The 12714-nt window shown below is 41.7% G+C and overlaps 1 long non-coding RNA gene across 1 annotated transcript in view; it reads left to right on the forward strand.

The window, feature by feature from the left end:
• The window catches only part of LOC115637701, a 30971-nt gene extending 21150 nt beyond the window's left edge, over window positions 1-9821 (forward strand). Inside the window, exons 2-3 of the long non-coding RNA XR_003997331.1 lie at window positions 2504-2537; window positions 9473-9821. This is a non-coding gene — a long non-coding RNA (uncharacterized LOC115637701). The remainder of the gene's footprint in view (window positions 1-2503; window positions 2538-9472) is intronic.
• The last annotated feature ends 2893 nt before the right edge of the window (window positions 9822-12714 follow it).

The raw sequence follows: 12714 nt of genomic DNA on the forward strand, positions 1-12714 counted from the left end.
GGTGGCAGTAGTGATTTATTGGTGTAGGGAAGCAGGGCATGGCTGGGCTCACATCTTAGATTTTAAGAAGGTAACTGAGATAGGTTATGCACGTAAACTATTGAAGTGTGGATAGTATCATCTCAACCCTGCCCTCTTTCACTGGGCCTATAACTACAAGTCTTATTTGCATTGGTTTGTCCCATTGGAATGAATGGATCTTTGTAAATAAAGATCACAGGTCAGGTTGCTGAGGGGGTGTACAAATATGGCAAAAATCTGTTGGCTAATAAAAAAAATATCCTATTTCCTGACTGAAATCTGACTTTTCAAAAGTGTGACAGAAGAAACTGCTTGTAACTATGGCAGCCAACAGAGTGGTAGCATATAAATGATGTATCTATATGCTTACTGCTTTAGTTTAATCTGATGTCTTAATTCCTTCACCTGCCAACAATGAGGAATTTTACTGGCTTGTAGTGTATGTACTACCTTTTTGCCATCTCAAATCTCTAACCAAGTGTCTGACCATGAATAAATTTAAGTCTTAGGAGAGCAAAAAGTCATTTTGTATGACTTCATATTAAAATTGTATGATATCATACAACAAACGACACAGAAAACTGAATAAGGCAATAGATTCATCCCTGAGTTCTGATGACTGGAGTTTTGCTCTTGAATCATAGAATATCAGGGTTGGAAGGGACCTCAGGAGGTCATCTAGTGTAACTCCCTGCTCAAAGCAGGACCAATTCCCAACTAAATATTGATGACAAAGTAGTTGTCAGAATTACCAGTGAGGGTTGTGGCTGTGTAGTGATTCTGAATTAGCAATCATTGCAGATGGCATGACTCAAAAGGACACTTCAAGTCATTAATGCTTGATAACTTACTGAAGGCTTCAGAGCACTATATCAAGAGTCCAGAGGCAAGCAACCCTATAAAACTTACATAATTTCTGTATAACCACATTCAAAAAACAATTACAAATGCTCTTGATTAACAAGTCTCTACTAGAGTTGTGTTAAAACCAGGAGAGTATAACAAAAGTTAGAGAGATTATTTAAAAAAAAAACAAAAAACTATGAGATGATCTAGTTCATTTCCCTAGGGCTAGTGAATGGTTGCTCTGTGGGACATACTGTATATCAGAGAAGTGTTAGGCTGCAAATATTAAAGATTTAACACCTATTCCCTTCAGAGTAAATTGAATTAATGTTTTAGTGGGTGGCCCATTGTTCAGAGGAAGGAGACCAGACAGTCTGAATATAGTCAATCTACTGGGAACATGAAACAACCACACAACCGTTCTAATGTGCTACTTCTGCTTCAGTATCCTAAACCAATTCTGTCTTTCACACCCAGAGGTGTGGTGTTGAAATCACAGCAGTCCGTAAGGGATGAGTAGGGTAGGGTAAAGAATAAGAATACATAATCCATAATAGCAAAGAACAAAAATGCCTTTTTCCTTTTGGATAAATCAGCTGAAGCCAGGTAATATTGACTGCTAGCACTGAGGGACAAGGGGGAGAACTGATGCTCACAAATGGAGTCTATTAGGGGATAAGGTCAACCTCCAGATTGGTTTTACTTGTGACTATTACAGTTTTTAAGGGGAAAATCTTTTCTACAGCATGGACTACCTTGATGACAGTGGATTCAGTGTTCCATTTGAAATGGATTCCTAGTGTCTTTGCATGGGATGATATGTACCATGGAGTATGGGGGATTCTGTGACACCAGAGGGGAGTCAGGCCAGGAATGGGGTCTGGATCTGCGATTACATGGATCCACTGGTCACTCATTGAAGGGCGTATGCATGGATTCCAGCTGTAGATATGCTGACTGATGGGAAAGCTTCTGTATTACCTCCCCCTTGCAGGGACCTTCTTGCACCAAGTCTGTTTGCTGTGGCTTAGTATAGGGGGGCATGCTTTGCCTTGAAAGCATAGAGCCTTTGATGGTATTGGTCACTCAGAGGGAGCTCTTTGGGAAGAAAGGACTATGAGATCTTTAGCTCCAAATTATAATAAGGGACTGAACTGTAGTGCGAAAGGCACCTGGATACTTAGACTACATTTCAGTTGTGGTATACTGGACAATGACATAAATATCTGCAAAAGTGGTGTAATACCAGTGCTTATGGTCCCTTTGCTTCCCTGTGATATTAAATTATGCCCTAATCACAGCTCAGTCAATGAGCTGAATGCTATTTTGCTCCTTTCTGGAAAAATGCAGATGCTGGTGTAAGGAAAGAAGTGAAAGCCTTTTGGTTATATATGTCCTAATATAAAATAACTTTTTCCATGACTAGTGGGGATGGCCATGTTAATGACTTATTAAATGAGCAGATGCTTTGGGAATGGTTAACTAATATCCTGTTTCACTGAGAAACACCAGTCAGAAATTAATATTCAAACTGCGTCCATATTTTTAATTTTATTCATGACATTTTTGTAGTGTCTGTTTTTAAAATGTCTTCTCTCCCATGTTTACTAATACATTTTAGCCTCTCTTCCCTTAGGATATTCATCAGATGCTACAAATCTAGATGTATGGTAAGTAATAGTTTTTCATTCTCATGCTTCCAAAGCGCAAATTGGACTCAAATTGCAGTGTAGTTTTGTGTTTTGTTTGTATTTCCTCCCTATTACTGTTTTTAAGCATTCTTGAATCATCTCATCTAAATAATTGTTCTGTTCATCTCCATGTCAGTACATTCACCATTTAAAATCAGGCTAGATCAGTTGAATTGCATCTTGGATAAGCTTTGAGTTTATATTGAAAAAACTTCTAAAATATTTTACAATCAAAATTTGCATGTTTCATTTGAATAATGTAATACCATTATGGGAAAAATACTGAGAGGCAGAGGCAGAAATACGGTTGGTAATGTCACAAACAATTTAAGCAAGCTTCCAAAATGGGTATAGTTTTCATCTGCTTTATGCTTCCTAAAATATGACATGACATTTTTAAGCCAGTGTCTTGGAGGGGGTGGGGGAGTGTTTAGTAAAGCACAAATGTTTAAATTTTGTTAATGTTGTGCTCTGCAGTACATTCAATGAGAAAAATTAAACAGGGAAGTACCCGCAGTGAATCTCTGCTTACACCAGGCTTAACTTTTTGGTCTAGTAGCTCTTTATTTGAAATAGACTGAGGTGGAAGGTTTAATTTGTGATAATTAATTTCATACATTTTGCCTTAAGTTCTCAAAGTTTGTATAACAATTGAGCTTTGTTGCACATTAATTTAGGAAATCCTGATGTTCCAATGCTATGTTGTAGCAGTAAAGTGACAGGATGTGCTGTATGGCTGAATGCCTTCTGCCACCCAACAAGTGCACCAATAGCAGACTGATTTGCACTCTAAAGTGGCTAATTGCTATTAGAACATGACTCACAATATTTATAATTAAACAGTTTTATTTTTGGTGGAGTAGAGGGTTTATGCAATATGTCCTTCCACTTTGAAAACCAATTCCTAGTGGAAGGATAAATGAAAGGTAGAGGAAGTTGTATGCATCTTCTGTTTACTATTTTGAATATTGTTAAATTCATTTTAAAAATCTTTCTCCTTTTTAACTTTCTAGGTTGCCTGGATTTCTATTATCTAGGAGCCTAACCACAGTTTGTGGCCCACAGTCCTTGCTTTGTCAGAAAAATTTAAGCTCCCATTTACTAATATATTAGAACTAATTCTGTTAACAAATGTAGAAAATTAATTCTCTAGCTCACAGAAGCATCTTCAGCATTTAGCTTATCTTTTAAAGACAGTTCACACTTATTTCTTGGGCACGGTTCAGCCTTAAACAACTTTCTGTGGTAGGAAACTGGGGAAATATTTCTGCTATTGTGGATCATTTTTGCTTAATTCCCTTTATTGATACCTAAAGTCATGACTGTGAACCCCAGGGTATGTCTGCACTATGAAATTAGGTCAAATTTATAGAAGTTGGGGTTTTAGAAATCGTTTTTATACAGTCGATTGTGCGTGTCCCCACACAAAATGCTCTAAGTGCCTTAAGTTGACAGACTGCATCCACAGTACCGAGGCTGGCGTTGAGTTCTGGAGCGTTGCATTGTCGGTAGCTATCCCACAGTTCCCAGTCTTGTCTGCCATTGGAATTTTTAGTTGAGATCCTAATGCCTGATGGGCAAAAACAGTGTCACGCGTGGTTCTGGGTACATGTCAGGCCCCCCTCTCCCTCCCTCCCTCACTTCATGAAAGCTATAGCAGACAATCGTTTCGCGCCTTTTTTTCTGGGGTACCTGTACAGATGCCATACTACAGCAAGCATGGAGCCTGCTTAGCTCACCGTCACCGTATGTCTCCTGGGTGCTGGCAGGCATGAGACTGCATTGCTACACAGCAGCAGCTCATTGCCTTTTGACAGCAGATGGTGCATTACGATTGGTAGCAGTCGTCGTATTCCTGGGTGCTATTTTAGCCAACCTCGGTGAGGTCGGTCAGGGGCACCTGGGCAGACATGGGAGTGACTCAGCCAGGTCATTCCCATCTTCTGCTAAGCACCCAGGAGATGATGATGGCTAGCAGTCATACTGCACTGTCTGCTGCCAGCCTAAGATGTAAAAGATAGATGGAGTGGCTCAAAACAAGAAATTGACCCAATTTTGTTTTGTGAAATCAACAGCCTGCTAAACCCAGGGTTTTGAGTTCAATCCTTGAGGGGGCCATTTTGTGTCACAGTTGTTTGTGTTTCTCCTTGATGCAAAGCCACCCCTTTTGTTGATTTTTATTCCCTGTAAGCCATGCCATCAGTCGCCCCTCCCTCTGTCAGAGCAATGACAGACAATTGTTTCGTGCCTTTTTTCAGCTCAGACGCCATAGCACTGGTATCATGGAGCCTGGTCAGATCACTGTGGCAATTATGAGCACTGTAAACACCGCACGCAGTATCCTGGAGTATATGCAGAACCAGAAGCTGCAATAGCAAAACCAGGCCAGGAGGCGACGGCGGCACGGTGACGATAGTGGGAGGACATGGACATAGACTTCTCACAAAGTACGGGCCAGGCAATGTGCACATCATGCTGTTGAACTCTGCATGGTCACCTGGGCTGATCAGCTCACTACGCTGGCCAAACAGAAAATGAAATTCAAAAGTTTGTGGGCCTTTTCCTGTCTACCTGGCCAGTGCATCTAAATTGAGAGCGCTGTCCAGAGCAGTCCCAATGGAGCCGGAGGCCAATACCGTCAAATTGCTTCCACACTACGTCAAACTCGACCTGGCAAGGCCTATTTCAGTGCTAATCCCCTTGTCAGAGGTGGAGTAAAGAAATCAATTTAAAGAGCCCTTTAAGTCGGAAAAAAGGGCTTCGTCATGTGGACAGGTCCAGGGTTAAATCGAGGTAACGCTGCTAAATTTGACCTAAAATCATAGTGTAGACCAGGCCTCAGAGCGCACTTACAATGTTTCATTGGGGAGCTCACTCCCAGTAATACTGCAGTACTCGTGCAAGTGACTGATGCCATGCAGGAGGGGATGGAAGGAAGGAGAAGGCAAGGTAGAGTAAAAACCCTACCACCCTTGTCAGCTAAGTAGAGAGTTCAGTGACTTGAGGAAGACTCTAATTAGGATTGTGAGAGGGAAAGCAGACATCGGGAATGACTCTGGCTCTCTCCTTGTTCATGACTGCTTCCCTGAGACTTCTATGCTTGAAGTAAAGCCTCCTGCCTGTGCAACACTCTAGCTTTAAACCCCCTGAATAGCGAAGACACTATTACGTGGGCGGGCCCTTGGAAGGTGAGATCTTAGTACTACTTTCCCCTTTTGGCATGAACATCCATTAGAAGGGCAGGAGTTTTGCCTCTTTGGGCTCTGTTGGCTTGATGTTTAGTCAGTTTTCCAGGTGGAGGTCTAATAAACTGTTCGACAGATCAAGTGCACTGACCTGTATCAGCTGAATCTTACCTACATGCCAGCAGTGAAGGGAGTGGGTAGAGTTCTACTAAACTTCAGAACAAAGTGTTTGTTGTGATTCCTTTTGTTTTTCTCTCCAGATTTAATGTGGTTCTGACAGTATGCATACTTGGATTTTCTTGTGTGTTGATCTTCAGCCTCTCTTTTTTTTGTATTTTTTGAGGCTCTTATTTTCTGGATTAAACCTCTGCTCATGTTCTGTTTTTCACCTTGACTTAATTTTTTTGGATACAAAGTGGCTACAAATACATTCTGCTTCCAAACCATTACTTAATGACCCCCATTTGTTTGTAACCTGCTCTCTTACACTTTGTAAAGCAAACTAAAGGCCTGCGGTTCTGAAGAACTTATTTCTTGCTTGTGATAGGAACTTTCTTTGCAACTCTCACTTAGCAAAAAAATTGAAATACGCATAGAAGGATAAAAACCATCAAGGTGCACAGGTGGCCTACCCTTTCATTTTAGGGAATACATCTACTTGTTTCTGAGGCATGATCCGTGCTCGAAGAGAAGGTAAACCCCTCCCCTGAGGCCCCTGCCACTGTATCTTGCAGGAAACATCTTTCTTATTCCAGAATTGATAGATTTTCATAGTGGTACATACTCATGAATACATAGTTAAGCATCTGGTTCCATTTATATCCAGAGGTACCAGTAGCTTCCAAGGAATTCTTCTTTTTCCTAGAACGATGATAAGGTGGATTTTGCCAGCAAAATTCCAAATCTGATCTTGTTTTCAATTGCAAAGGGATCCACATGTTCTGCAGCTTACATTTAATTCACATGTATCCTCATTCAAATCTATATCTGGGATATAGGTAGTACTTACACTAAGCAAGAAGAATCCCCCTGTCGTCCTCTGTAGCTTCCTGTCACCGAAATAAGATCATTTAGAACACTCTTCAAATATGTATACATCTCTGTGGAGACCACACACCACTTTGATACTAAATAAATAGTTTCCTTTGTTTATAATAACCCTTCTGTTCCTGTTTTTTCTTCAATTAAACAATGAACCATCACACACACTGCTGTTGTTGGTAAAGTGAACTCCAAAATCCTTATCCCTGTCAGTACATTTCATAAACCGGTCGCTTCACAACTGTTAGATACATAATACCTCCCTTACATTACACAGCTTTCTGTGGGAGCAGGGCTGTTTGCAAATTCTGAATCCCTTGTTCAGTCTGGATTACATCTTTGCTCTTCATTGTGTACAGATGGGAAGAATGAGGCAGCACTAGCGGATCTGTGATTATGCAAATCGATTAGCCATTGCTTTTTCCCAGAGGGAGGAGCACAGCAGATGCAGAGTGGCTTAGTGGGAAGAAATTGTGTGACTTGGCAAGCTTATACTTCCCCTAAGTTACACACCTTGAAGTTTTCTCTGGTTGCCTTCATCTTGCAGAGAAACGGCCCCACATTGTGAATCACAGCCGCCAAGTAGTTCTTGAGGAATCTTAAAATTCATAATTTCTGCAGAATTGGTGACTTTTTTTGCCCATTCTCCCCTTGTGATTATCCTGACTAGCTACAAGATGTTCTGTCAGTAAACTCAGTGGATCACTGTTACATATGATGTTGCCTGCTGTCTTTAATTTTAGTGTCATGGATAATGCTCGTCACTGAAAATCCCTTCCACGGTATTGAGTAATCCTCTGCAGCTCATGTGCCCCTTCAGCCTCCTGTGGTTCCATCGGGCTCAGTTGGGACCTTAAGGCCTTATGGACAATAGGAGAATTAGCTAAAAAATGTTTTAGTCCAACTGTAGTGTCTGATGCCACCAGACCCATCTACAGTAGGGCTCCCACCAGTGCAGCTTGATAAAATTCCTTCTGCCTACAAGGCCTGCAGGAAGTGTGGTACAATACCATGCATTCTGTTTGCAGAAGTGTTAGGGGAGAGAGTGCTTACTGAGTCCAAGATTGTTAGATTGCTTTTTATTGGTATTGCCATAGTGCTTAGTTCCACTCCTGGCCCTGGGCCCCACTTGACTGATGCTGTACAAACAGAGAACAGAAATGGTCCCAAAGAGCTTACTATTGAAGCAGAAGACAGCAAATGGGTACAGACAGATTGACAGGGGTACAAGGACACAATGAGACAATAAGGGGCAGTAAGCAAAGTAACAATCTGTTCTATAGCTGATCTTTTAGTGGTCTCACATGAGATTTCAATTGTACAGCAGGAAGAACACAAGCAGTAAGTAGTCTGTACACCATTCCCAGACCTCTATCTTTCTGATTCCGACTTGGAAAGTGGAGTTGGTTGGTTGGCTGTTTTTTTAAGCACACGTGCTTGTACAGATTAAAGCATTTGGTGTTTTTCCTAGTTCTTCATACTACACCATTTCAAGATAATGCCTAATTAATCAGATACAAAACAAATATTTTCTCTTTTCAACTCCAATTTTGGCTTATCTGTACAACCCAAAGACCCCACATACATACGGTCTGCCAGTTTGCAGTACAGTAGAACCTCAGTTACGAATACCTTGGAAATTGAGGTTATTCGTGACTCTGAAATGTTCGTAACTCTGAACAAAACAGTATGGTGGTTCTTTCAAAAATTTACAGCTGAACAATGACTTAATCCAGTTTTGAAACTACTATGCAGAAGAAAAATGTTGCTTTCCCTTTATTTTTTTAGTAGTTTAACATAGTACTGTACTGTATTTTCCTCCGCTCCTGTCTTCCCCTCACCCCACCCCCTGCCACTGCTCTGGTCCCAAGTGAGGTGTGTTGTTGACTGGCCAGTTCATAACTCTGGTATTTGTAACTCTGAGGTTCTACTATACCAGATATTGCCTTTGGGAGATCAGTGTTTTCATTACTAATACCTAATAAAATCTGCTGTGGAAGGGAGGCATTCGCTACAGAATATCATATTCACATCTTTAGAGGAACAAAGTGACTTCCTGGCAAAACTTGGCTGTGAGGCTTCATCCATCCATGTTATTTATTGACAGTTGTATATCAGACTGTATCTACTCATCCAACACCAGCCTCCTTTGCCTTGATGGATCATGGGTCTTAACAGATTTTTCTGTCTGGGATGGTGTTCCTTTATCACTCTCCTTTTAGAACTGCCTTACCTGTAATGAATATAATCTAAAACATCTCATCTCTTCTTCCTTATGTGTCCTTTTTATAATTGCTATATCCTTCTGATATTTAGTTTTGAGTTTAATTATTTCCAGTTCATTGTTTTGAGAGCTTGGTTTAGCAACACTACAAATAATTGGAGTCCACACTAAAAGTGGAAACCAATATTGTGAATGTTAATGGTAATGAATCAAACTTAAAACCTCTGTAATGTACTAACATGGGAAGACTTGGATGCTAAGTACATCTTTTGCTTGGCTAATATCTTTTCTCAGTTTGTGGTGGTTTTGCTATATATTTTCCGAATCTTAATAGCAAATGTCTTTTTTAAGAAGTAATGAAACAACATTGTTGAGGTGCAAGCTGATAACAGAGAATGGTACGTAAGCAGCAAAAAGCCTGTACTCTTAACTTTCCTTAATATTGTCTCATCTTATATTCCCAGAACAGAGTGTGAAGTGAATGGGAAGCAGCTGAAACCAGGATAAGATCTAAAGAACAATGCAAGAAGAGCTAGGAACACATTTTTAGCTGTCTAGAGGTAGTATGGTCTGGAGCAATGAACATTAGTTGGAATTAAGGACTTGGTCTGCCACTGATTTGCTCTGTGGCCTTTGACAAGTCACTTCACTTCTGTGCCTCAGTTTCACCATCTGTAGATGGGAATAATGCAGGGGTCTCAAACATGCAGCAGTCTGTTGGGCTATTTCCTGCAGCCTGTCAAGCGGCTCCTTTTTCCCCCCTCCTCCCGACCTACCTCCAGGGCGGGGGGCAAACTACAGCCCCCCTCGAGCCCCACGCCACTCTCTGAAGCAGCTGGCATCGTCCCTGCAGCCGGGGGGCAGGGAGGGAGAAGCAGAGGGCTCTGTGTTTTGCCGTGGCTGTCAGGCACTCCCCCTCCTCCCCCCCGCATCTCCCATTGCCCGGGAACGGGTAACCATGGCCAATGGGAGCTTTGGGGGAGGTACCTGGAGGTGCAGCAACCAGTAAGCAGAACCCTGCATTCCCCTCCCACCCCCCGAGGCCACAGGGGCATGCTTCCAGCTACTTCCTGGAGCAGAGTGGGGCCGGGGCCAGCAGCCTGCCCTGGCCCCAATGTGCGCTGCTGCCACCCCGGAGCCCAAAGTCTTCCTGCACCCCAACCCCCTGCCCTGACCTCCGTGCCTGCACCTCAACCCTGTGCCCTGACCCCCCTGCTGCATCCCACACCTCTTCTACACCCCAACTCCCTGCGCAGAGCCCCCTGCTGCATCCCACACCCCTTCTGCACCCTGAGCCACCTGCCTGCACCGCAGCCCTCTGCTGAACCTCAACTCCCTGCTCTGAGCCCCTGCCACACCCATCATGCACCCTCTGAGGGCAGGGAGAGGGTGGAATTGGGGTGGGGACTTCAGGAAAAGGGTTGGAACGGGGGCAGGGAAGGGGTGGAATGGGGGTTGGGCTGGAGGCAGTGAGGGGATGTGTGTCGGTGATGCAGCCCTCAGGCCAATGAACTAGACCTCATGTGGCCCTCATGATCATTTGAGTTTGAGACCCCCTGGAATAGGTGAATATGGACTATCTCACATGGAACATGGAAAGCACTATATAGGTACCAATTTTTCCCCCCAGGCAGCTTGCGTACATGTTCAAATTAAGGATTACTGTCTGCTTTGTGGTGAGAAAATGCAGCTTTCTACCACTAATAGGTAGTTAAGGACAGGTAATTAAGTTCATTGAAGTTTTAAGGTAGTGTTTGCTGTGAAGCCTAATGAAAAGTGACTGTGGCAAGTATGGCAAGATTTTCTAATGTTTATACAAGATTTGCACAGACTCTTCATTTATAGGAGGACTTCAGTTTAAATTCCTGAATTGCTGCCCTCATACCTATGAAAGTGATAGGTCTTGTTGATACCTTGACTAGATAAACATTTGTTTAGAAGCTGAAATGTTCAATGAGGAATAATGAACCATAAGAATTTGAGAGCAGGAAAATGAGATCATTGGCACAATCCCAAATTTCTTTTTACTTTTTTTACTAGAGCTTGTATTTTTATTTGTTCTAAATCAATCATGAGAATTCAGACTACAAAGGAAGAGATCCAGGAGAACATTGTGGATACATTAATGGTGCAGGTTAAACAGTTGCTGCAAGAATTCTCAAGTTAAGCATTAACTGCTGCAACAATGTATTCAGTCTATATTTTGGAAGAAAAAGGCCTTTTGTCTTGGAATGCATTGGCACTATTAAAAAGGGACAAATGACAGCTAGTAAAATGATGCAAAAATAGCATTGTTTAGACTGCTGCCCTCTTCGAGGAGCTCCTGTACTTGCTGATCAGACAGCATGTGATCCTAGAAGTGAACTACATGTGTGTCAAAATATCAGGTGGGTGTTGTAAGTGTATTTACAGTGTTCTCTGTTGTAGTTTGCAGTGTATTGAAAACTGTGCTTATGAATTGTATGTTTTTATTGGTCCTTTTTGTAATGGCCAGTTTCCTCTAATAAACATCTATCTGAAGTCAGTATTTTGTGGCTGTTTTCCAAAGATCTGGGTGTTTTTCAAGTCACCTGTTCTCAGTGCAGCACCATTTTCCCTGCTAAACCAAGAGGAGAAGAAGAATCCTCTGTCATAATCCATTAATTTTGGGTTGGAATTCTGTATACGAGCTCTCAGCTTTCAATTAAAATATTTTCCACTCTAGTTTTCAAAAAACGTAACGCAGCTCATTTAGATGTTCTGAAGATGTATTGACTCAACTGTGAAAATATCAGTAAAATTAAACTTTATCCAGTGATTCCTGTGGAGCATGGTTCAGTAACTTTGGCTATTTTGGGGGGAGATCTTGGTTGAGATCATGTGTCTTTGCCCCAATTAAGGGCCAAGTCCTGATTGGAATTACAGTAGTGTAAAAGAAGCAGTTACTTTGAACTTGCATCAGTAGCAAATAGGCATTTAGTATCATCTTGGTTTCAGCTGCAGTGGTGCAATTTAAAAAAAAAAAAAGTTAATCAAAATACCTGTCGGAATGTAGATGTCCACAACTGCAACACTCGCTGCTTTTGCCAAAAGTATGTGCTGAACTGACTTAAGGCATTGAGTGTTAGGTACTAAAAATGTGGAAGAAGGGAATTGCCCTACAAAATGCAGGCACATTGCATTTTACAGTTTTATCCAGTTTATAGTCCCTTTCACCTACGGGAGCTGTTTTGGCCAGTCATGACAATCAGCTGGGCTTTATTTTTAATTCTGAATACACACCTTACCAGAGACAGAAAGTGGATTCCTTTTCCTTTACTCTCTTCTCAGTGCAGTTTATCAGCATGCCAATATAGCAGTATCCACAGAGATGAAAAAATCAGTCAACCCTATCAACTTAATAGAAATGAAAGTTCAAGATCTGGGACAAGATGTTGAGGACGGCATGTTTACTAGTAGCTAAGTGAGAAAATTTGATGAAATAAAGGAAACGAGTATCCTGACCCTGCAGGGCTCTTCTCATTAGTGCTGGGCAGCATGAGCTGGGGAGTTCTTGACTTAGTCAGTTTTAAGAAGGTTATAAACTCGGTAGTGATTGGCACTTAGATCTGCTATAACTGGGCTTTATTCCAGGTCACATATACAGATCTCACTGAAGAATGCTTATGTGCAGGTCTTTTAATATTGAGGAAATGACAATACAGCATTTCCTAGGTATGTGGTGATG

Source organism: Gopherus evgoodei, chromosome 20, assembly GCF_007399415.2.
Source record: "Gopherus evgoodei ecotype Sinaloan lineage chromosome 20, rGopEvg1_v1.p, whole genome shotgun sequence".
Taxonomy (NCBI): Eukaryota; Metazoa; Chordata; order Testudines; family Testudinidae; genus Gopherus; species Gopherus evgoodei.